The following is an 11231-nucleotide window of genomic DNA, read 5'->3' as shown; positions in this document are numbered from 1 at the left end:
GGAGAGTGGGCGGGGCCTGGTCTCAAAGGGGCGTGGTCTCCAGAGAGTGGGCGGGGCTTAGGGCGTGGTTTCGGAGGCGGGGGCGTGGTCTCTTTAGGGGCGTGGTCTCTTGATAGGGGCGTGGTCTCGGAGGAGTGGGCGTGGCCACTACTTGAAAGGGGCGTGGTCTCGGAGGAGTGGGCGTGGTCTCCTGAGAGTGGGCGTGTCTTAAGTCTAGTGGGCGGGGTCTCTTGAGGGGCGTGGTCTCCAGGGAGTGGGCGGGGCTTTGGACTAATGGGCGGGGTCTCCAGAGTGGGCGTGGTCTCTTGCTAGGGGCGTGGACTCATTAGGGGGCGTGGTCTCTGAGGAGGGGGCGTGGTCTCTGGAGTGGGCGGGGTCTCTAGAAAGGGGGCGGGTCCCAGAAGAGGGGCGGGGTCTATTTGGGGGCGTGGTCTCCAGAGATGGCGTGGCAGAGAGAGGCGTGGTCTCTTGAAGTGGGCGTGGTCTATTGAAATGGGCGTGGTCTCTCCAGGGGGCGGGGTCTCCAAAGAGTGGGCGGGGTCTAGTGGCAGGGGCGTGGTCTCGTGAGGGTGGGCGGGGCTTATGGGTAGAGGCGTGGTCTCCAGAGAAGGGGCGGGGTCTCTTGAGTGGGCGTGGCTTGGGGATAGGGCGTGGTCTCTGAGGGGGTGGAGTCTCTTTAGGAGCGTGGTCTCCAGAGTGGGCGTGGCTTAGGGGTAGGGGCGTGGTCTCTCGTGTGTGGGCGGGGCTTAAGCGCAAGGGCGTGGTCTCTTGGGAGGGGCGGGGCTTCGGGACAGATAGAGGCGTGGTCTTTTGAAGTGGGCGTGGTCTCCTGAAATGGGCGTGGTCTCGGAGGAGTGGGCGGGGTCTCTTTGGGGGCGGGGTCTCCAGGGAGTGGGCGGGGCGTAGGACTAATGGGCGTGGTCTCGGAGGAGTGGGCGGGGTCTCCAGAGTGGGTGGGGTCTCTTGCTAGGGGCGGGGTCTAAGAATGGGGGCGTGGTCTCTGAGAAGGGGTGTGGTCTCTGGAGTGGGCGGGGCTTAGGACTAATGGGCGTGGTCTCTTGAGTGGGAGGAGTTTAGGGGCAGGGGCGGGGTCTCCTGAGAGTGGGCGTGGCTTAAGGCTAGTGGGCGTGGTCTAGGAGGAATGGGCGTGGTCGCCTGAGAGTGGGCGTGGCTTAGGTGTGGGGGCGAGGGCTCTTGAGGGGCGGGGTCTCGGAGGAGGGGGCGGGGTCTCTTTAGGGGCGTGGTCTCGTGAGTGGGCGGGGTTTAGCGGTAGGGGCGTGGTCTCTTTAGGGGCGTGGTCTCCAGAGTGGGCGTGGCTTGGTCGTAGGAGCGTGGTCTCGTTGAAGGGGCGTGGTCTCTAGAGAGTGGGCGGGGTCTCTTTAGGGGCGTGGTCTCTAGAGAGTGGGCGGGGTCTCTTTAGGGGCGTGGTCTCCAGAGTGGGCGTGGCTTAGGGACAGGGGCGTGGTCTCCAGGGAGTGGGCGGGTCTTAGGACTAATGGGCGGGGTCTCCAGAGTGGGCGGGGTCTCTTGCTAGGGGCGTGGCTCGGGGGTAGGGGCGTGGTCTCGGAGGAGTGGGCGGGGTCTCTTTGGGGGCGTGGTCTCGTTAGGGACGTGGTCTCGTGAGTGGGCGGGGCTAGGAGTGTGGGCGGGGCCTGGTTTCAAAGGGGCGTGGTCTCCAGAGAGTGGGCGTGGTCTTGGGGGTGTGGATGTCGTCTCCAAAGAGGGGGCGGGGTCTCTTTAGGGGCGTAGTCTCCTGAGAGTGGGCGTGGCTTAGGTGTGGGGCGTGGTCTCTTGAGGGTGGGCGGGGCTTAGGGATAAGGGCGTGGTCTCCAATCAGGGGGCGGGGTCGCTTCGGGGGGCGGGGTCTCTTGAGAAGGGGCGTGGGCTCGTGAGAGTGGGCGTGGTCTCGCTAAGGGGCGAGGTCTTGGTAGGGGCGTGGTCTCCAAAGAGGGGGCGGGGTCTCTTTAGGGGCGTGGTCTCCAGAGTGGGCGTGGATTAAGGCTAGTGGGCGGGGTCTCGGAGGAGGGGGCGTGGTCTCTAGTGAGTGGGCGGGGCTTCGCGACAGATAGAGGCGTGGTCTCTTGAAGTGGGCGTGGTCTATTGAAATGGGCGTGGTCTCGGAGTGGACGGGATCTCTTTGGGGGCGTGGTCTCCAGAGTGGGCGTGGCTTAGGGACGGGGCGTGGTCTCTTGAGAGGGGGCGTGGTCTCGCTAAGGGGCGGGGTCTTGGTAGGGGCGTGGTCTCCAAAGAGGGGGCGGGGTCTCCAGGGAGTGGGCGGGGCTTAGGACTAATGGGCGGGGTCTCCTGAGGGGCGTGGTCTCTGGGGATGGGCGTGGTCTCCAAGGAGTGGGCGTGGTCTCTTGAGTGGGCGGGGTTTAGGGGCAGGGGAGTGGTCTCGGAGAAGGGGCGGGGTCTCTGGAAAGGGGTGGGGCTTTGTGTTAGGGGCGTGGTCTCCTGAGAGTGGGCGTGGCTTAAGGCTAGTGGGCGTGGTCTAGGAGGAATGGGCGTGGTCGCCTGAGAGTGGGCGTGGCTTAGGTGTGGGGGCGTGGTCTCTGGAGGGTGGGCGGGGCTTAGGGATAAGGGCGTGGTCTCCAAACAGGGGGCGTGGTCCCTTGAGAAGGGCCGTGGTCTCGGATTTGGGGGCGGGGTCTCTTGCTAGGGGCGTGGCTTGGGGATAGGGCGTGGTCTCTGAGGGGGCGGAGTCTATTTGGGGGCGTGGTCTCGTGAGTGGGCGGGGTTTAGGGGCAGGGGCGTGGTCTAGGAGAGTGGGCGGGGCTTCGCGACAGATAGAGGCGTGGTCTCTTGAAGTGGGCGTGGTCTATTGAAATGGGCGTGGTCTCTCCAGAGGGCGTGGTCTCCAGAGAAGGGGCGGGGTCTCTTGAGTGGGCGTGGCTTGGGGATAGGGCGTGGTCTCTGAGGGGGTGGATTCTCTTTAGGGGCGTGGTCTCCAGAGTGGGCGTGGCTTAGGGGTAGGGGCGTGGTCTCTCGTGTGTGGGCGGGGCTTAAGCGCAAGGGCGTGGTCTCTTGGGAGGGGCGGGGCTTCGGGACAGATAGAGGCGTGGTCTTTTGAAGTGGGCGTGGTCTCCTGAAATGGGCGTGGTCTCGGAGGAGTGGGCGGGGTCTCTTTGGGGGCGGGGTTTCCAGGGAGTGGGCGGGGCGTAGGACTAATGGGCGTGGTCTCGGAGTGGGCGGGGTCTCCAGAGTGGGCGTGGTCTCTTGCTAGGGGCGTGGTCTCGGAGAAGGGGCGTGGTCTCCGGAGTGGGCGGGGCTTAGGACTAATGGGCGTGGTCTCTTGAGTGGGAGGAGTTTAGGGGCAGGGGCGTGGTCTCGGAGAAGGGGCGGGGTCTCTGGAAAGGGGTGGGGCTTTGTGTTAGGGGCGTGGTCTCCTGAGAGTGGGCGTGGCTTAAGGCTAGTGGGCGTGGTCTAGGAGGAATAGGCGTGGTCGCCTGAGAGTGGGCGTGGCTTAGGTGTGGGGGCGTGGTCTCTTGAGAGTGGGCGGGGCTTGGGAATAAGGGCGGGGTCTCCAAAGAGTGGGCGGGGTCTCTTTAGGGGCGTGGTCTCTAGAGAGTGGGCGGGGTCTCTTTAGGGGCGTGGTCTCCAGAATGGGCGTGTCTTAGGGACAGGGGCGTGGGCGGGTCTTAGGACTAATGGGCGGGGTCTCCAGAGTGGGCGGGGTCTCTTGCTAGGGGCGTGGACTCGTTAGGGGGCGGGGTCTAAGAATGGGGGCGTGGTCTCTGAGAAGGGGCGTGGTCTCTTTAGGGGCGTGGTCTCGTGAGTGGGCGGGGTTTAGGGTTAGGGGCGTGGTCTCCAAATGGGGGGCGGGGTCTCTTGAGAAGGGGTGTGGTCTCGGAGGAGTGGGCGGAGTCTCGGAGTAGTGGACGGGGTCTCTTGAGAAGGGGCGTGGTCTAGGAGGAGTGGGCGTGGTCTCTTGAGGGTGGGCGGGGTTTAGGGGTAGGGGCGTGGTCTCGGAGAAGGGGCGTGGTCTCTGGAAAGGGGTGGGGCTTAGTGGTAGGGGCGTGGTCTCCTGAGAGCGGGCGTGGCTTAAGGCTAGTGGGCGTGGTCTAGGCGGAATGGGCGTGGTCGCCTGAGTGGGCGTGGCTTAAGTCTAGAGGGCGTGGTCTCTGAGAAGGGGTGTGGTCTCCGGAGTGGGCGGGGCTTAGGACTAATGGGCGTGGTCTCTTGAGTGGGAGGAGTTTAGGGGCAGGGGCGTGGTCTAGGAGGAGTGGGCGTGGTCTCTTGAGGGTGGGCGGGGTTTAGGGGTAGGGGCGTGGTCTCGGAGAAGGGGCGTGGTCTCTGGAAAGGGGTGGGGCTTAGTGGTAGGGGCGTGGTCTCCTGAGAGTGGGCGTGGCTTAAGGCTAGTGGGCGTGGTCGCCTGAGTGGGCGTGGCTTAGGCGTGGGGGCGTGGTCTCTTGAGGGTGGGCGGGGCTTAAGGCTAGTGGGCGGGGTCTAGGAGGAATGGGCGTGGTTGCCTGAGAGTGGGCGTGGTCTCGTGAGGGTGGGCGGGGCTTAAGTGTAGTGGGCGTGGTCTCTCAGAAGGGATGCGGTCTCCGGAGTGGGCGGGGCTTAGGACTAATGGGCGTGGTCTCAGTAGAGTGGGCGTGGTCTCTTTAGGGGCGTGGTCTCCAGGGAGTGGGCGGGGCTTCGGACTAATGGGCGGATTCTCCAGAGTGGGCGGGGTCTCTTGCTAGGGGCGTGGTCTCTGATGAGGGGCGGGGTCTCTTGGGAGGGGCGGGGTCTCAGAGAGGGGGCGGGGTCTCTTTAGGGGCGTGGTCTCCAGGGAGTGGGCGGGGCTTAGGACTAGTGGGCGGGGTCTCCAGAGTGGGCGGTGTCTCCGGAGTGGGCGTGGCTTAAGTCAAGTGGGCGGGGTCTCTTGAGGGACGGGGTCTCTTGCTAGGGGCGTGGACTCGTTTGGGGGCGTGGTCTCTGAGGAGTGGGTGGGGTCTCTTTAGGGGCGTGGTCTCTTGAGTGGGTGGGGCTTAGGACTAATGGGCGTGGTCTCAGAGGAGTGGGCGGGGTCTCCAGAGTGGGCGTGGTCTCTTGCTAGGGGCGTGGTCTCTGAGAAGGGGGTGTGGTCTCCGGAGTGGGCGGGGCTTAGGACTAATGGGCGTGGTCTAAAAGGAGTGGGCGTGGCTTAGGGGTAGGGGCGTGGCCTCTTGAGGGAGGGTGGGGCTTTGGGATAAGGGCGGGGTCTCTTGAGAAGGGGCGTGGTGTCTTGAGAGGGGTGGGGCTTAGTGTTAGGGGCGTGGTCTCCTGAGTGGGCGTGGCTTAAGGCTAGTGGGCGTGGTCTAGGAGGAATGGGAGTGGTCGCCTGAGTGGGCGTGGCTTAAGTCTAAGGGGCGTGGTCTCAGAAGGGGTGTGGTCTCTTGAGAGGGGCGTGGTCTCTGAGGAGGGGGCGTGGTCTCCAACGAGGGGGCGGGGTCTATAGAGAGTGGGCGTGGCTTAGGGGTAGGGGCGTGGTCTCAGTGGAGTGGGCGGGGTCTCTCCAGGGGGCAGGGTCTCAGCAGAGGGGCGGGGTCTCTGGGCCCAATTACAACAACAACTGGGGTGACTACAACAACAACTGGATCCAACTACAACAACAACTGGATCAACAACATAGGGAGGAGTGGGATTTCAACACCCGCGCTCCCCTGCACTCCCTCCCTCCCTGTCTCTTTTACCTCCTTCAGTTCCCTACAATTCTCATCCTCCTCTTCAAATCCCTCCCTATCTCTGTAACCTCCTACAACCCTCCCAGATCTCTGCTCACCTCCGATTCCAGCCTCTTGAGCATCCCCCCCAATTGCTTGGCACGGTTCTCTAACCTCTGGAATCCCCCCTTCTAAATGTCATCACCTCTATTTCTTTCTGTCTGTCTCCCCCCATGTGTCTCTCTTCCCCACCCTGGATCTCTCTCTCTCTCTCTCTCCGTGTCTCGCTCTCTCTCTCCCCCCCACCCGTGTGTCCCTCTCTCCCTCCCCCCACCCGTGTGTCTGTCTCTCTCCCCCCCCCCCCCATGTGTGTCTGTCTCTCTCCCCCATGTGTGTCTGTCTCTCTCCCCGTCTCTCTCACTCTTTCCCCCCTCCACAACAATCGATCCGTTTGAATGGGACCCATTTTCTGCCCAGGTTTGGCCCCGAGTCTCCGTCCCCGAGTCTCCGTCCCTTTCCCATGGGTGGGTCCCAACTCCCCTTTTCCAAATCCCCAGCGGGCCCTGCCCGTCGTTGAAGTCAAAATGTACAGGGAGTGCGTCCCATCTTATCGGGCCTAAAATTCAGGCTTCTGTCTGAATTCACCATTCGCCTGCCTTTGGCAAACAAGCAGGCAGGAGGCATATGAAACAAAAGTGTGTGTGGGGGGCAGGCGCTGCTTCCAATGCTGCCAGCAGGTATCTTCAAGCTCATTCCAGCCACGCTTTCACTCTCCAATCGTCTTCTGTCGTTATTGATGGTCCCTCCATCCCTCCATCTCCCCGTGTCTCTCCCTCCCTCGTGACTGACACATAGACGGCTCCAGATACATGCGTGCACACACATTGGCACGCACAAACTCACTCACACACATATATATTAGCCATTTAAGACAATTTGATAGAATGCTACACATCCCGGTTTGACAATGACACCAAACTTGAGACAGCGCAGCTGGAAACATCAAATTGCAGGGAGGGGGATTCATGTTTTGGCAGGAGACTCAACTGTGGACGTCTCTCAGTGTCGGCCAATGTAAGGTGGTGTACTTTAGACTTTAAAAGAAGAGAAACCTGATCTTTACAGATGATGAGAAGGCATAAACGGTGCAAGTTTAAACGGCACACATATTTCACAGCTGGGGATTCACACAACACAGACAGCGACGCACCGTACATTTGCCAAGTGCCACCAATGTTGTCGAGTGCAGTACCAGGCCGACCTCAGTCTTACTGACAAACTGTTTGTCAGCCCACAGGACAACATTTCCGTCTAATCGGGCTCAAGCACAAGTTCAAATAGTTTGGCACCTGTTGTACCAGGGGGTGTTTGGTGGGGGTCAGTGCAGAGGGGAGCTTGACTCTGTGTCTAACCCCGTGCTCGACCTGTCCTGGCAGCCTTTGATGGGGACAGTTTAGAGGGATGTGGAATCTCTACCTAACCCCCATGATGTACTTTTGCTAACAGTGTTTGATGGAGATTCTCAATCTTGAATTCAGAAATTCTGTTTGTCTCCCCATCTTCTCTCTGGGAATCTGGTTCAACAAATCCACCGTCAGCAGTCAGCCATTTGAACTGACTTCATGGTGGGACATTTCACGTGAGCACAACACTGAGGCGATTCGCACACTTGTCCGACTTAAGTGTCAAACAAAGACTGAAGGAAAGAGTCGGATTTAAACCGTCATATGTTGGGGGCAATGTGGATGGACCAATGGAGCTTGTACACCAGTCGCTCAAAGCGGGCGCAGCAAGCAGTGAAGAAGGTCAATGATAAGTTGGCCTTCATTATTGCCAGAGGGATTTAAATTCACAAGTGCAGATGCCTCACTGCAGTTCGACAAGGTGTCGGTGAGGCCACACCTGGAGTGCTGGGTGCAGTTGGAACCTCTCCCTGACATAGAAAGGATACAGTTGCCAGAGAGGGAGTGCAGCCAAGGGTCAGCCGGCTGACAGGCAGATTGCCCGACTGTCCTAGGGGCGAGAGAGATTGGTTCAGTAGGGACTGAATCAGCCCTGTTTCTCCAACCGAACCCTGAGTCTGCAAAGGGAAACACTTGGCCTGCCTCTGCTCGCGTTTCATTCAGCAAGCAGGCAGGCAGCAGATTCTGTCCTGTCCTTATTTCTGGCTTTGCTTTCACATTGCTGCTTTCCCTCTCCATTTCTGACATGTTGGGAATGACCATTCGTCTGTCGCCTGAGGGAGGCTTTCCACAAGAATGAGTCAAAAAGCAGCAAGAAATCACCAGTTAAACACCACTTCATTTCTGCCTCCATTTGGAGAGAAGATTCCTGGCTGGGCCACAAAAACAAAGCTCACTGCAAAGTTTCACTTCAGATTGGACATCTTGTATTGTTCACACACACACACACAGGCTTTTCACTCCAATCCTCGGATTGGAATTTCTCATCAAACAGTTTGCATGCGATGAAAACGGTCAGTTTAATAGCCCAGCGTCCTGACTGACTCACGTCCTGGCACCCTCACCTGGCAAGTTTGAAACTTCCATTTCTGCTGACTTCCAGTCGTCGCAAAGTGCTGCTGCCAATTCAAGTCAAAGTGTACAACTCGGAATGGAAATGGCCTCCAATTCAGGCTCCTGTCCACTTGGCAGCATTCGCCATTTGGCCAGGCAGGAGGCATATGAAGCAAAAGTGTGTGTGTGTGTGTGGGGGGGGGGGGGGGCAGGCGCTGCTTCCAGTGCTGCCAGCAGGTATCTTCAAGCTCATTCCAGCCACGCTTTCACTCTCCACTCGTCTCCTGTCGTTACTGACGGTCCCTCCGTCTCCCGGGGTGGGGGTCGGGCAGCGCTTCAGGCCGCCCGCCGGCTGTTTGCGTGCACCCGACCCCGACCCCCGCGCAGCTTGCGGTAGGCGGCCACCCCCAGCCAGCCGCAGGCGGCCACGGCCGCCCCCAGCGAGCCGCAGACGGCCGCCGCCACCACGGACCCCGCAGTCGACGCGGCGGGCGGTGGGCTCGATCCGCTCGATGACCTGAGGGGGGGGGGGGGGGAGAGAGGTGACAGAGAAGAGGCACGTTAGCAGGTCAAAACAGGCAACGTCATCAGTGGCTCAATACACGTTCCAGGTGTCCAAAGAGGGTCAAACCTCAGCTCGCCTTCACACTCGCTCTGTGTCTGACCCCGTGCTGTACCTGTCCTGGGAGTGTTTGATGGCGACAGTGCGGACGGAGCTTTACTCTGTATCTAACCCCGGGCTGTACCTGTCCCGGCAGTGTTTGATGGCGACAGTGCGGACGGAGCTTTACTCTGTATCTAACCCCGTGCTGTCCCTGTCCCGGCAGTGTTTGATGGCGACAGTGCGGACGGAGCTTTACTCTGTATCTAACCCCGGGCTGTACCTGTCCCGGCAGTGTTTGATGGGGACAGTGTAGAGGGAGCTTTACTCTGTATCTAACCCCGTGCTGTACCTGTCCTGGGAGTGTTTGATGGGGACAGTGTGGACGGAGCTTTACTCTGTATCTAACCCCGTGCTGTACCTGCCCCGGCAGTGTTTGATGGGGACAGTGCGGACGGAGCTTTACTCTGTACCTGATGCTGACGGTCGTACAGGTTTTGCCAGCAATCTTCAGTTGTACATTCCCCGCTCTGATCATCTTTTCCAGACGCTGTAGAAGTGACGGGACGGAATGTTGGGAACACCCGGCATATTCCCAGAGTTCGAGGCACAGTTCCAAGCTGCTGCACGTGTGTGGGTTCCGTATGTGGCACCTGAGGAGAGGGACAGGCAGAATCTTTCACCGCTCAGCTCCTCCTGATGTGCCACCCAGTGCTCTCTGCCCTTGTCGCTGTCCCGACCCTCCGCCCTGTCGCCTGGTTTACCTGTGAATCGCGGTCACGTTGGCCAGGCCGTCGGCCGCCCCTTCTGCCTCCCGTTCCTCCATCTCCGCGCACTCGGCGCTCTCCCGCACACGGATGCCCACCTGGATCCAGCCTCCAGGCTGGCCGCCCTGGCCGCCCCCTCCCGCAGGAGGAGGAGGAGGGGCGGCGGCGGAGGAGGAGGAGGCCGGGCCCGTCCCGGGGGCTCTCGGCGTCCGGGCCTCGGGGAGCGGCGGCCGGCCGTCGTCACGGCGGCAGAGGCGCCCGCCCGGGCAAGCGAGGACGCCTCGGAATCCCGGCACCTGGAACCCAGAAAGAGGGGGTGGGGAAACGGGGGGGGGGGGGGGGTGGTGAAGTAACCAGTTAAGTCGTGCATTAAGAGGCATCGCAATCAGTGGTCTGGCCAGAACCAGGAGCAGGAGTAGGCCACCTGGCCCCTCCATTCAAGGACATCTTTTGTGGACTCGGCTCCACTTTCCAGCCCAAACACCACAACCCTTAATCCTGCCCAAAAAGACGATCCGTCTTGATCTGAAAAACATTTCACCCAGGAGTCCCACAGATTCACAACCCTTTGGGCGAGCGGGTTCCTCCTAAACTCGCTCAGTCCTAAATCTACTTCCCCTCGTTTTGAGGCTATGCCCCCCCCCCCCCCCCAGCGGAAACAACCCCTGGTCCCCCAACTCCAAACCATCCATGTAAATCGTCAACGGGTGGCGGGGCCCAGCACGGATCCCCCCCCCCCCCCCCCGAGGGACGCCGCTGGCTGCTGATTGCCACGAGCAGAGAAACGCCCATCAATCCCCCACTCTTTGCTTTCTACTCGTCAACCAACCCTCCATCCGCGCTGCTCCTTTCCCCCTCGGTGCCGGGCGCCTTTACCTCAGGCCAAGTGCCGGGGATCGGCGCCGACGTGTCAAGGGTCGGCCCCCCCCACCCCGGGCCTACCTGAACGCTCTCGCCCGCCCTGCACGGCAGCCATGGCGAACCTTGAACTTGGACCTGAAACTCCTTCTCCGCCCCCGCCAAGCGATGGAGGTAGCAGCGTCCGCCCATTGGCTCCGAGGCGTCCGACGTCTGATTCTGAGGGAGGGAGGCGAGGTCAGCGCTTCAGTACCGTCACCCCCCCCCCCCCCACACAGCGAGGCCCTTTTCCTGTCTCGGTGCCCCCCCCCACCCTTGCCCAGACTCACCGCCCTGGTCAGGTTGGCCAAGAAGCATCGGCTCCGCCGCCCGTAGATCTCCCCGCTCCGGCTGGCGCCGCCGGCCCTCCTCCCCTCCTCCTCCTCCTCCTCCTCCTCCTCCCTCCAACATTCGCTCTGCCGGACGGAAAGACGGGAATCAGAACCCCAGGCCAGGCAGACAGCTGGAGGTGACCCCCCCCCACCACCCCCGGAGAAGGGTGGGCGAGTCAATTTGCAGGCGACACTCAAGTGTCGGTGGAGTGAATCTCGTGTTACAAGTCACACACAGGGAAGCTGCAGAGCTGGGCTGGGAGGTGGCAAATGGGAGTCTCAAGGGTGAGCTGATTCATTTTGGAAGGGATAACAGGAAGACAGAGTCACTGGGGCTCATCAGCTAAGATTGCGGGCGGTGCGGGTGAGCAGAGAGATCTACCGGTGTCCTCCTCGGTGTACGTGGATCCCTGAAAGTCGGCACCCAGGTTGAGAGGGTCGTGGAGAAGGCGTGACGGCGTGTTGGCTCTTTTGTTGGCACAGGGATT

At 61.1% G+C, this 11231-nt stretch overlaps 1 long non-coding RNA gene across 4 annotated transcripts; it reads right to left on the bottom strand.

Annotated features, from left to right (window-relative positions):
* Positions 1–7913: 7913 nt before the first annotated feature.
* Positions 7914–10878, bottom strand: LOC140406357 (uncharacterized). Of its 4 annotated transcripts, none has more exons than XR_011939127.1 (5): positions 10702–10878; positions 10457–10591; positions 9512–9810; positions 9221–9400; positions 7914–8663 (listed from the first exon to the last, which is right to left on the bottom strand). It is a non-coding gene; the product is annotated as an uncharacterized lncRNA (long non-coding RNA). The 4 variants fall into 4 exon arrangements; XR_011939129.1 differs by having other exon boundaries at positions 10498–10591; XR_011939128.1 differs by lacking the exon at positions 9512–9810 and having other exon boundaries at positions 10391–10591; positions 10702–10875.
* Positions 10879–11231: the final 353 nt, after the last annotated feature.

This window comes from Scyliorhinus torazame, unplaced genomic scaffold (genome assembly GCF_047496885.1).
Source record: "Scyliorhinus torazame isolate Kashiwa2021f unplaced genomic scaffold, sScyTor2.1 scaffold_504, whole genome shotgun sequence".
In the NCBI taxonomy this organism is placed as follows: domain Eukaryota; kingdom Metazoa; phylum Chordata; class Chondrichthyes; order Carcharhiniformes; family Scyliorhinidae; genus Scyliorhinus; species Scyliorhinus torazame.
This window is presented reverse-complemented; position numbering and strand designations above follow the sequence as displayed.